Source organism: Manis pentadactyla, chromosome Y, assembly GCF_030020395.1.
Source record: "Manis pentadactyla isolate mManPen7 chromosome Y, mManPen7.hap1, whole genome shotgun sequence".
Lineage (NCBI taxonomy): Eukaryota > Metazoa > Chordata > Mammalia > Pholidota > Manidae > Manis > Manis pentadactyla.
Window position 1 is genome coordinate 7,198,721 of NC_080039.1, and position 12,284 is coordinate 7,211,004.

Sequence of the window (12,284 nt, forward strand, 5' to 3'; positions counted from 1 at the left end):
CATTTAGGTCTTTGATCCATTTTGAGTTAAGTTTTGTATATGGTATGAGGTAGGGGGTGTAGCTTTTTTATATTTTAAATTTATTTTTGCATGTGAATGTCCAATTGTCCCAGCATCATTTGTTGAAAAGACTATTCTTTCCTCAATGAGTTGTTTTGGAGGTCTTTTTTAAAGCAATTGACTGAAAATGTGAGGGTTTATTAGTTAGGGTCTTTAACACATGCTCATGTTTTTAGTCTGTGAAAGAGTCCTGACTTTAACCATTTTTGAAAATTTCCTTTGAATGCCTGAGGTTTAGTTAGAGCAAGCATATTTCTCCTATTTCACAGATGTGGAAACTGACACCCTGAAAGGTTAAGTGATTGGCTTACAGCTTGACAGCTTGAAGATAAACCTAATCATGCAGCTGTGACTGAAACCCAGATTTTCTGACTCCCAGTGAAAGATGTTTTCACCAGACCACACTTTCTTTGTTTCTTAAAAACTTTTAAATGGCAAAAATGATGCTGTTGAAAGAATTCTGTTGGGTTTCTTCTTGGAACATAATTCTTTTTTCCCCTTTCCTCTGGTCCAAACTCTTTATCAACAATAAGAAATTTTTACTGTGCCAATTTGATGTACTTACACTTTCAGCTACATATTTATGATAGCTGTATTTGTCAGGTTTAAAATATTTACATAGTATTTGTTTCCTGAATCAGAAGATGTTTGATGAATCCAAAATGTAGTGCAAGTCTGTGCTGCTTATGTAAAACCATTAGAAAATTGTATATGGCTGATAGTTTAATAAAAATAAATGTAGTGCAAAGGATTGGATAGGACAACATGTTGAATCAGAGTACCAGTGAAGCACAATCCATGAAACATCATACTCCAAAAGAATATATTTCTAGTGGTTGAACTGTAAATGGAATTTTGGGTGGAGAAATCTGTGTGGAGTGGTATGGGTTGAGAGTTTTTATGGAAGCTGGCCTGGAGGAATGCAGAGTTGCCCTCAGATGGCAGACAGCCATTTGTTCTGCCTATTATATGAAAGGAGACAACTCTATCCAGAACCTATTACCAAACATCCTCTTTAGAAAACAAGCATACTGCATCTTTCAGTTTTGTATGTTCAAGCAAAATATTGAATTTTCTAGCATTTACTTGTGAACAGGAAATGTCTGTGTTAAGATGTAAATCACAGTAACTGTGTTGTCCAAAGTTGAAACTCCTTAACACCCACTTACTATTAAAGTTTAGGTTACTTGATTTTAAAAAAAGCAAAATTCAACAGAGGAAAGGAGGGCTCCAGCTCAGCTTGTATTAAAAGATATAAGTTCTTATTTATGATCTATTTTGAAGGGTTTTTGATGATGCAAGAATATTATTCTAGTTTCCTAATGTAGTTATGTAATGGAAGCCTCGATTCTTAAAATGTACACATAATCCAACTGCCTGCCAGCAGTTGATAAGGCTTCTGATATATAGAAATTCAAAACAGGAGAGTTTAGCGATGTTTTTCTGGCAGTTGCTGTATGTTTTAATTCAAGCAGATGAGTAAAAGCTGGACAGGTTTATGATTTTTTAAAAAGGCTTCAGCTTGTTTCACATCTGTGCTTGGCAGTAACCTAATTAGCATGTACTGACTACTGAAATGACCTTAACTTGATTGGTCAGAATGTTATGGGAGAAAGAGCACTGACCTACGGGTCACAGCATCTGGATTCTAGTTATGGCTCTGACATTGATCAGTTCTGTGACCTTGAGTGAGGACCTTCATTTCCTTGAATATCAGATTCTGCCTCTGTCAAATGGGGATAATTCTATCCACCCAGGATATCTCAAAGGGTTGTTGTAACAACTGAAACAGATAAAATACATGAAAGGACTTCTATTAGCACAAAGTGAAAGACAAATGTAAAATATTTTTATTACTGCTCAATTTACTTATTTCAGCTTTTATCGGTGGAATGTCTACTAGAGCTAAAGGACTCCAGAAAACTACTACAAATAAAAGATACAAGAAAAACAGTATTTGATCAGAACAAAGCTAATATTTGCAACATACTTTATAGTTCATAGAGCCCTTTCATACACACTATTTATTTAAGATCCATAAAAACCTTGTTCATTAGGCAAGGCAACAGTGACTTCCTTGAGGGCAGAGAATGCATCTTACTTATCTTAATATATTCCCAACACCTAATGAAATGCTTGACAAAATAAATGTTTGTTGAATTAATGTCTATGCCCATTTTATAGGTGAGAAAACTAAGGCCCAAGGAGAGTAGAGACAGAGCTGAGATTTGAACTCAAGTTTTTCAAATCCACTCCTCTGTACCTTATTACTAGTATTATTTATAGCAGTGGGTCTCAGTCTTTGGGAAGCATCAGACTCATCCTCAAGGATTGTTGCAACACAGATTGCTGGGTGCCACTCCAGAGTTTTGGATTCAGTAGATCCAGAGTGGGAACTGAGAACTGGTATTTCTAACAAGTCCCCAGGTGCTTCTGCTGCTGCTGGTTCAGGAACCACAAACTGAGAACCACTACCTTAGATCTTTGTTAGGTCTTCTGCCCAGAGTAGCAGCACCTCTTGGGAACTTGTTAGAACTGCAAAATCTTGAAGTTTGAGAAGCACTAGATAACAATGAGGCCAGTGCTTCCCTCATCTGGCTGCTCACCAGAGTCATTTGGGGAATCTTTGAAATATATAGAGTTTCAGGTCCCACTCCTGGAGATTCCACCTCCCACATAAATTGACACAAAGCCACTCTGAGGAAATATGGCTCTACACTAGTGAGTTGCCAACATATTTTTATCACAGCTTGCCCACCTTGCCCACCCCAATACCCATAGCTTATCCTCCCAGCAATGTCCCTGTTGAGGTAAATAAACCTCAACAACAGGGGCTAAACAGGGGAACTGGAACTGCACTTGACACCCAAACTCACTCTCTTGTATGGAAACACGAATTACAAAGAATGGATCTGAATAAATAAAGAAACGGTAAGAATGGGGAAATGATCTTGAATGGAAATTACCTTGACTTTTCATCCTCTACAAAGTGAAGCATCTTCAACCTCAGTGCAAGCCAAAGTCTGTGAATCCAGGAGAAACCCTTCAAAGCAAAAATGTCTGATACCATGTGAAAATTTCCAGACCTCATTTTTCTGCCTCCAGGCATGAGCATGTCCAGAACAGACCATATAGGGTAGAAATAGGCCATAACTAGGCCAAACAGCACTCCACCCCCTGCCATGGATTCAAATCCTCCCATATTTACAATGGGTTTGTATTTTTTTCTTTAAATAATGTGAGTTTTCAGGGGAAAGGACTATAGCAGAGAGAAGACAAGTAGTGACTCTGTGGCATCCTACTAAACTGATGGACAGTGACTGCAATGGGGAATGGGAGGTACTCAATAATATGGGAGAATGTAGTAACCACATTGTTTTTCTTTTGAAACCTTAATAAGAGTGTATATCATTGATACCTTAATAAAAAAGTTTTAATGTGAATTTTCAGGGCAATGTATACCATCTTTACCAAGAACTCATTCCAAAAATCTATATTCTAGCTTTTTGAATGGGCCATTTACATTTACTAACCAAGGAAACCTGGAAAGTAAGCAAAGATTGCAGGCTTCATCAGTTGTCTTACTAGTGTAATTTAATGATGGAAGCAATGTTCTGCTGGTTGCCATTTAGCCTTCTCTGGTTCTGTTGGTATGATAATCTCTTATAAATGTTTTATCTTATTCAGAGCACTTTATCAGATAATTGTAATATCCAAGGTCTCTTTTAGCTCTAAAGTTTTAGGATCTAATATTACCCTTCTAATGGATATATGAGGTAGGTTGAACAAGGTTCCTTAACTTGCTATGGGACCTTAGTTTATTCATCTATAAAATGAGAGGGTTGACTTAGCACAGTGGTTTTCAACCCTGGCTAAACACTGGCTTGCCTGGGGATATTTAAAGAATACCAATACTGATGCCTGGGCCCACTTCCAAAGTTTCTGATGCAACTGGTATGGAGCCAGGCCTGAGAACTGAGCTTTCTAAAAGTTCTCCAAGTGCATATAATGGGTAGCCAGGACTGAAACTCACAGGACTGGATGAATTATAACATCTCTGACATTCTGAGTCTAGATGTCATTTGCATTTTATGGATGAGGCAGTTGATGTACAGAGAGGTTCAATGACTGCCAATTGTTAAAAGCTTTAATCACTTCTAAGGTGGGAGATAGAACTCTAATCTTTCTACTTCAAAGCTTAGACCTCTGTTTCAGGCTGCTTAGTTTACCTCATGTCCAAACCTTTATGGTCATTAACCTTTAATTTGCCCTGTGGACCTCTGTATAGAAACTCAGCATTTCAGAAGTGTATCACCCTTGTGCTATTGGCTTCCTTGGTTGAGTTCTCTATACCCTCTCCTCCATTAAAAGATCTTCCCCATTTAGCTTCCACCTGGCCCTAATCTAAGCATGCGTGCATTCCTTTAGGAATTACTACTCACTAAGTCATCCTCCACTCATTCATTCACTCAACAAATGTGTTGAGCATATACTATGTTCCAGGAGCTGTTCTAGGTTATGGGGGTGCACCCATGAACAATACAATGCTCTGCCTTCAATAGTTGTTGGTATGTTATTCTGTAAGATGTAACTTTATTCTACATGTGGAGCATGTCTTTCTAACTAGACATAAGTATTTCAAGACTAGATACTCTCTTTTCTGGTGCTGTATAGAGTATCCCAAAGTGCCTTATACAATATTCTACAAATAACAGATGTTTCTCTTATTTCATGATTACAGAGGACTATCACAGTCAGTTATTCTTAACAGAATCTGTTATTAAGAAAACCACTAATTAATTGTAAAGTTTGGGTGCTTTGTTTATTCTGTATGTTATAGATAATTAAAATTTACTGATGTCTGAGGTCCTTGTCAGTGTGGAGTCATTTCTAGACATTAACAAGAATATGTTTATGCTTGTCTGTGTGAGACCTTCCAGATTTAAGTTCTAGAGTTATAGAAGTCTAAATATAGGAAGGACTAAAGTTCATAGAATGTTTGCTTTGTGGAAGGAACTTTTGGGGGTAATCTATTCTACAAAAGTAGAAACTGAAATCCAGTGATAGACAGTGGTTTACTGTAGATTATCTACCTCTTTAGTGGCTGAGCAAGATTCTCTAGGTCCCTTGCCCAAGCTTCTTTTCCATTATTCCTTCCTCTACTGCAGGGGTTCACAAACATTTTCTGTAAAGGGCTACGCCTTCAGAGTCCAGATCGAAACATCAGCTCTTTGCTGGGTCCTTATCTGCCAGCCTACCCTGCATATCTCAAATTTTCCAGATCCCATGATCACTGGGGCCAATTCTTCAAAACAATCTCTTTACATACACATACACACACACACACACACACACACACACTCTGGGGCCAATTCTTCAAAACAATCTCTTTACGTACACACACACACACACACACACACATGCTGTTGGTTCTGATTCTCTGAAGAACTCTGGCTAACACAGGCCATATACTAAATATGTTGGGCTTTGTGGTCCCATATGGTCTCTGTTGCATATTTTTCTTCCTTTTTTAAACCTATAGATTGCTGACCCGTGATCTATTATATTGTGAGTAATGGAAAATCCGGTTGTCCTTTGTATTCCAAAGTTAAGTTTCCTAGACACTACAAACTCTGACCAACCTTAATTCTTTCTAATTATATTTCACTCTGATTGATCTTGCTTTATATCCCCACTAGCTCTGCCTTTTGTGTGAAGATTTCCAGGGTCTGTATCTTTGCATTTATGCTGCATGTGTTACACACACAAACCCAGCAACCCCACACCATTCTGTTCTACTTCAGGCTATGACTTGACAAGGGGAAGGGCAGTATGGAGCAGATAATCTCATCCTTGAAAGCCACATTTAGCTGGGGAGATGGACACATAAAGGAGGGAGGGAGATTGCTCAATCTGACCTCAAGGTCTTGACAAGGTCCCTGAGGAGTAGTTAAACTCCATACCACTCAGTGAACTAAACCAGAGCCAGGACTGTTAAGCCAATTGTGGGGGTGTGGGGGGATGGAAATTTCCTCTGGACTGAGTCTTAGCCCTAGTCCCATTTTGAGGAGCCTCCAAAAACAAGGGTGGTTTTCAGATCCTTCAGTGCCCCTCTGAACTCTCACCTTCTATATCAGTTCATGCCCAAGTCCAGCCACCACCAGCTTCCAAGTGGGGCTTAGTGGTAAATCTTTACCCAACAAACTCTTCAGCAGCCAATGTAATAGCAGTGGTGCAGTTAAGAACCCCATTCCAGGGTGGAGTGGCTGTTGCTAAGGAACATCATGGTTGGGGTTGACATAGAGGTATCTATATTAACTAACATTAAAATTGATATGGATTAAAACCAGCCCCAAACCTGATTTCTCTGGATTAACTGCAGTGATTTATTTCATTGCTAATCAACTTCCAAACCCCCTTTCTTTCAGCTGCCATCTGCAGGACCACAGGCTAAATGACAGAAGCAGTTCCAGCCTGGAAGTGAATGATGCCATTCATCAGTCCAAGAAATCCCACCTTGAAAATGCTGTGGAAACAGATAACTATTTCCAACTATGACACTATGTCGGAGTAAAATGCTGAGTGTTGGCAGTGTTTTGTCATGCTTTGTACAGTGGGTAGAATATGGTAGAACTAACCTACGAGAAGAATTGTATGGTACTTCTCAGTTATTAGTTGGGAGGTCTAAGAAGCTAGCTCTCTCTTGGACTGAATCCTCAGTTACAGCATTCTTATTCACTGCTTAGCTCCCATGAGCTCACTCAGGAAAGAGGTGTGTGTGTGTGTGTGTGTGTGTGTGTGTGTGTGTGTGTGTCGACTATGCCTAAAGATCTGAAATCTAAAGGGTAGGATAGCCTGCTAGAGAACCCCCACTTCTTTTAATCAGTGGCATCCCTGGGAAAGCAAAAACATCACTTCCCAGCAGGTGACAAACAAAACACTTGAAGCTCAAAGCAAGGCAAGGCTCTATCCTCTTTGCAAACAGCAAGAGGAAGTTCACCTATCAGCTGCCATATTAAATAAACTGCGGAGGCAAAGACTGCCAGAGGGAAGCTTTTTATCAAGGCTGTAATGTCTGTTGTGAGTAAGACCAGAAATGTCCTGACATATAAATACTGATATATAACTTCATCACATGAGGCAGCAAATACTTAGAAGAAACAGGGACACAGGTGTGCTTATGCAGACACAAAGAGACTTGGAGATACTGGTCCCTGGTCCCAAAGCTCTTTTAAGGGATATTATCATTCTGGGTGAGCCACTCAGAGCCCTAGTGTCCGGCAAATTGTTGCCATCTGGAGAAGCATGGACTTGGTGCAAAAAAAGTGTAGAGTCTACTTAAATGGCAAATACTACTTATGGCAGTTAAGTCTAGTAAGCCTGTCTCTGATTCTTCCATTGAGACTCTGCAGCATGGAGTAGTGGAAGAAGGGCTGATTTATGTAGGACTAAATCTATTGTGAAAGTTCTAAACTTGGCAATGGGATTGACCTTGTTACTGCTTTACCACTGTGGTTAGAGAAGCCCAACTTTAATGCCTATGACCAAAAGGATTCTGCTAATCTATAACTTTGGGGGACTCTTGAAACATCTTCTAGACAAATGTCTCATTTTGCTCAGTTTCTTCTTTTTCATTTAGAGCTGTATAAGAGGTGAATGCTCTTAAGCCCTATCATGACCATGGGTGGATAGGTGTTACCTTTGTGATCATTGATAATACTCTTATCTACAAAGGCCCTCTTGCCCCAGTAAAAATCACCTTTGTCAAAATGTAAGGGTGCCTGTTTTCTTTCCATTTAATTATTCCTTTGGGCCTTGAAGGTTTTTTTTTCTTTTTGAGGTTCTCCAATTATAATACAAATAAATACTTGAGGCAGAGGCGAATGTTTCCCAAAGTGCATTCTGCCATATGGTCATAGTTTGTTTTTATTTAAAAAAAAAGATTTAGTGTTCAAACAAATTTAGGGAACACTGAAAACTAAACAAAAAAGTCAAGCAGGTTTCTTTACAGAGGGTTTATTGGAGTCTTTGTCCAAGAGGGAAATATACTATGTGATGCTACTAAATTTATTTGACCAAAGAACATCTGATCAGACTAGAATTACATGTAACACAACTTGGGAAATGTGCTCTAAACTGATAAAAGTTAATACTATAGTGAGGACTCATTTGTTAGAGTTTTACCAACTGAATCCATGAGCTGTGATCAAGGCTTTGAGAAAATCAGGTCTGCCTTATCTGGCGATAGAGCTTTAAGTTAAAAGGTAGGGCAGAACAGAATTGAACAAAGGGCTAACTCAGCCTATTAAAATACATAGATGACATATATTGTATCAGAAGGGCATTTTAGCAACCATGTATATATAACATGAGAGCCAGCAGAGAGTAAGGCTGTAGGAAATTAGACACTCGACAGGTAAGTTATGAAAGATTCAGAACATGTGGAGCTGCCAAGAACCATCAAATCACATAGCCTGACACAATCATGATTCCATCTGCCTAGCTGCCTCTGAGAGTCTTCCTGAGCCAGCCCCTGCTCTCTGATCTGTTCCCAGCGATAATTACTCTTCAAATAACCTGTATTTGACTAGTATAAAGTGCAAAATTTTCATCTGAAACAGACCTTGTCTGCTGCATTTGACACAGCTGCACATTCCTGCATCAATACTATTCTCTTAGTCTCTCTGGACACATCTTCATCTTGTTCCCCATAGTTCTCACTAACAATTCCTGGGCTCCTCCTCCTGCCCATCCCTTTAATGCAAATAAGATCCATGGTCTCTTCCTGTAGCAACATATAAGAACCCCTGGTGAGCTTATCTACTTTAACTGCTATTATTTGCAGATTACTCCTATCTCCATCCCAGACCTCTCTCCTGAGTTCCAGACCCATATATACCACTACTATATGGAGACTTCATTCAGATGTAGCAAGATGCCCCAAGTTCAATATGTCCAAAATCGGCTTCTGGAGATGGACTTCCCCACCTTAGTGAATGGCCCTACCACTCACCAATACTTCATCCATAAACCTCAGTCACCTGAATCCTTGCCCTCCTTCCTTTGTGGTAGGTGGAATACTAAGAATAACTCTTGCCCTTATATAATCTTCTTCCCTTGAGTATAATAGGAACCCATGAATAGGATAAGTCATTCCTATGAATTTGTTACATTACACAGCAAAAGGGGAATTTTCAGATGTAATAAAGGTTAATAATCAGTTGACCTTGGGTTAATCAAATGGGAGATCATCCAGGCAAGAGCAATCTAATCACATGAGCCCTTTAGAAACAGAGTTTGCTCTGGCTGGTGGCAGAAGGGGAAGTTGGATTCTAAGCATGAGAAGGATTTGATGTAGCTTTGTTGGCTTGAAGATGAAGAGAGCCATGTACAAAGGATGTGGGGAGTCTTTAGAAGCTGAAATGTGCTCGCGGCTGACAATCAGCAAGGACATACAGACCTCAGACTTGCAGGTCCAAGGAACTGAACTTGGTCAAAAACCTGAATGAGCCTGGAAATTGATTCATTCCCAGAGCCTCTAGATAAGAGGGTAGCTCATCTGGCACCTTCACTTTAGCTTTGTGAGACCTTAAGCAGAGAACCCAGTCAAGTCTGCTTTAACTCTGACTTGCAGAACTATGAGATAATAAAGGGATATTGTTTTAAACTGCTACATTTGTGGTAATTTATTACACAGTGGCAGAAAACTAGTACACCCCCAAATTCAATTAATCACTAAACTTTCCAGTTTCTACCTCCCAAATGTTTATTGAATCTGTTTTCTCTTTTTTATGTCCACTACTACTGCTCAGGTTTAGATCCTTTTATTCTCCTTCAAGGACTACACACAGCCTCCAACCTGGCCTCCCTACTGCTTTTGTCTTCTTCAAATTTAAAACAGCATTGACCTACCCAAACTGAAATTCTGATCATGTTATTCCTCTGCTTAAAATTCTTCAGTGGCTTCTATCCCTACAGGATAACATCTAAGTTCCTTAATGTAGTTTACAAGGTCATTCCTATACCTTGCCCTTGATGTCCTCTCAGCTTCATCTCCTGCCACATCTACCATGCACTTTATTGTGCAGTGCAGGGTTTCTCTACCATAGCCCTACTGACATTTGGGATCAAATAACTCTTTGTTGTGGGGGGCTGTTAAGGGTATTCCAAGATGTCTAGAAGCATCCTTGGCCTTTACCAGTTAGATGTCAATAACTCCCCACCTCCATTCGTGACAGCCAAATATGTCTTTAGACACTGCCAAATGCCTGCTTGGAGGCAAAATTGCCCTGGCGGAATGCCACTGGGCTATTAATACAGAACTGCTGTGACTTTCTATACCCAAGCTGTTTTTGCTCAGATTTTAATATCACAAGACACAGAGAGGATAAAATCTGTGATTTTCAGAATATAAGTATTCTGAATCTAGGAAAAATAGATGGACTAGGAGTCTGGAAATCCCTTTAGGTATACCTTTCTGAAGTTAAGGACCTTTGGCGGTTTGGGTGGAGTCTCTGACTCTTTGTACTGGAAGTCCCCTCTATTTAGAAAGCATCTTTGATTCTGGAGAGCTAGAAGGGCCAGAGTGAGAGTAGGATAAAACGAAAAAGGAAATGGCTTCCTCGTATGTGCTCTGGCTTTAGGAAAAAATGTTAAAGAGACCTACATGTTTCCTTCTATCTTGGTGTGGGGAATCATGGGGAAAACTGTAGCACAGAGAAGGCAAATAGTGAATCTGTGGCATCTTACTACAGTGATGGACAGTGACTGCATTGAGGTATGTGTGGGAACTTGATAATATGGGTAAATGTAGTAACTACACTGTTTTTTCATGTGAAACATTCATAAACATGTATATCAATAATACCTTAATAAAAAATTGAAAAAGAAAATCAGTCCCCATCTATATGCTTCCTATAAGGAAGGGACTCACCTCAAACTCAAAGATATACACAGACTAAAAGTCAAGGGATGGAAAAAAATATGCCATGCAAACAATAGGGAGGAAAAAGCAGGTGTTGCAGTACTTGTATCAGAAAAAATAGACTTTAAACAAATAAAATTATCAAGAGATAAAGAAGTCAAGACAAATGCTGGGCATAGAAGCCACAGGGCATAAATATGCAAAGAAGTAAAAAGCTAACCTTTTCAAACAATAAGGCTTCTCTCTCACTTACCAACTTCACATTTCCCTGTATGGCCCCGGAAGATGACTGGTTAGCCAGAGACGGGTAAGATTCCTCAAGGGAGGAACAACCTAAGACAGGCACAGTCGCAGGGGGGCCATCAGGTGAGAAATTGGGGATCAACAGAGGTGAGGCTTAGAACCTCACCCCCCCGTTCTGAGAGAAATCTTCTGCATACGTGGATGTTTTATTGCCCTGGTCTAGCTTGGATTAACACATAGTCTACAGGCACACACCTGATCATCTACATTTGCTCTCTTACAACACTAAACTATGTTTTCTACCTTTATCTTGCATCTACCTACCACTTCAGCATTTTATTAAAAATAATAATAAAGAGAGAAATGTGGTATCCACATATAAATCAAGTATAAAAACCAAATGAGTATTCATATTTGAACTGACTGTTTATAGTTCATAATGCATGAGCAAAACCGAAAGTTTCTGTGATGACTGCCCTTGTACTGTTCACTATGTAACTTATTCATTATGTAAGAATTTGTTCTACATGTAAAAACTTGTTTGTTATGCCTCAGAAGATTGGAGACTGACAAAAATTAGGCTTGGGGTGGAATAATGATTGTGCATTGAGCATTGACTCCCCTATACAGAATTTTATTGTCGTTAACAACCATTTGATCAATAAATATGATAGATGCCCTCACAAAAAAAAAAAAAAAAAGGACAGACTTCCAATGGTAAAATAAATTAGTAACCAGGATGTAATGTATAGCATAAGGAATATAGTCAAGATATTGTAACAGCTTGGTAGGGTGATAGCTGGAACCTAGAATTATGTATATAAATGTTCTACCACTGTGTTGTACACTTGAAACTCATGTAATGTAATACTGTGTGTCAACTACCCTTCAATAAAAAAATAATTATTAAAAAAAAAAAAAAAAAAAAAAAAAAGAGATAAAGAAGGCCATTACATAATGATAAAGGGGTCAGTCCAACAAGAGGATATAACCATTATAAATATCTATGCCCCCAACACAGGAGCACCAACATATGTGAAACAAATACTAACAGAAT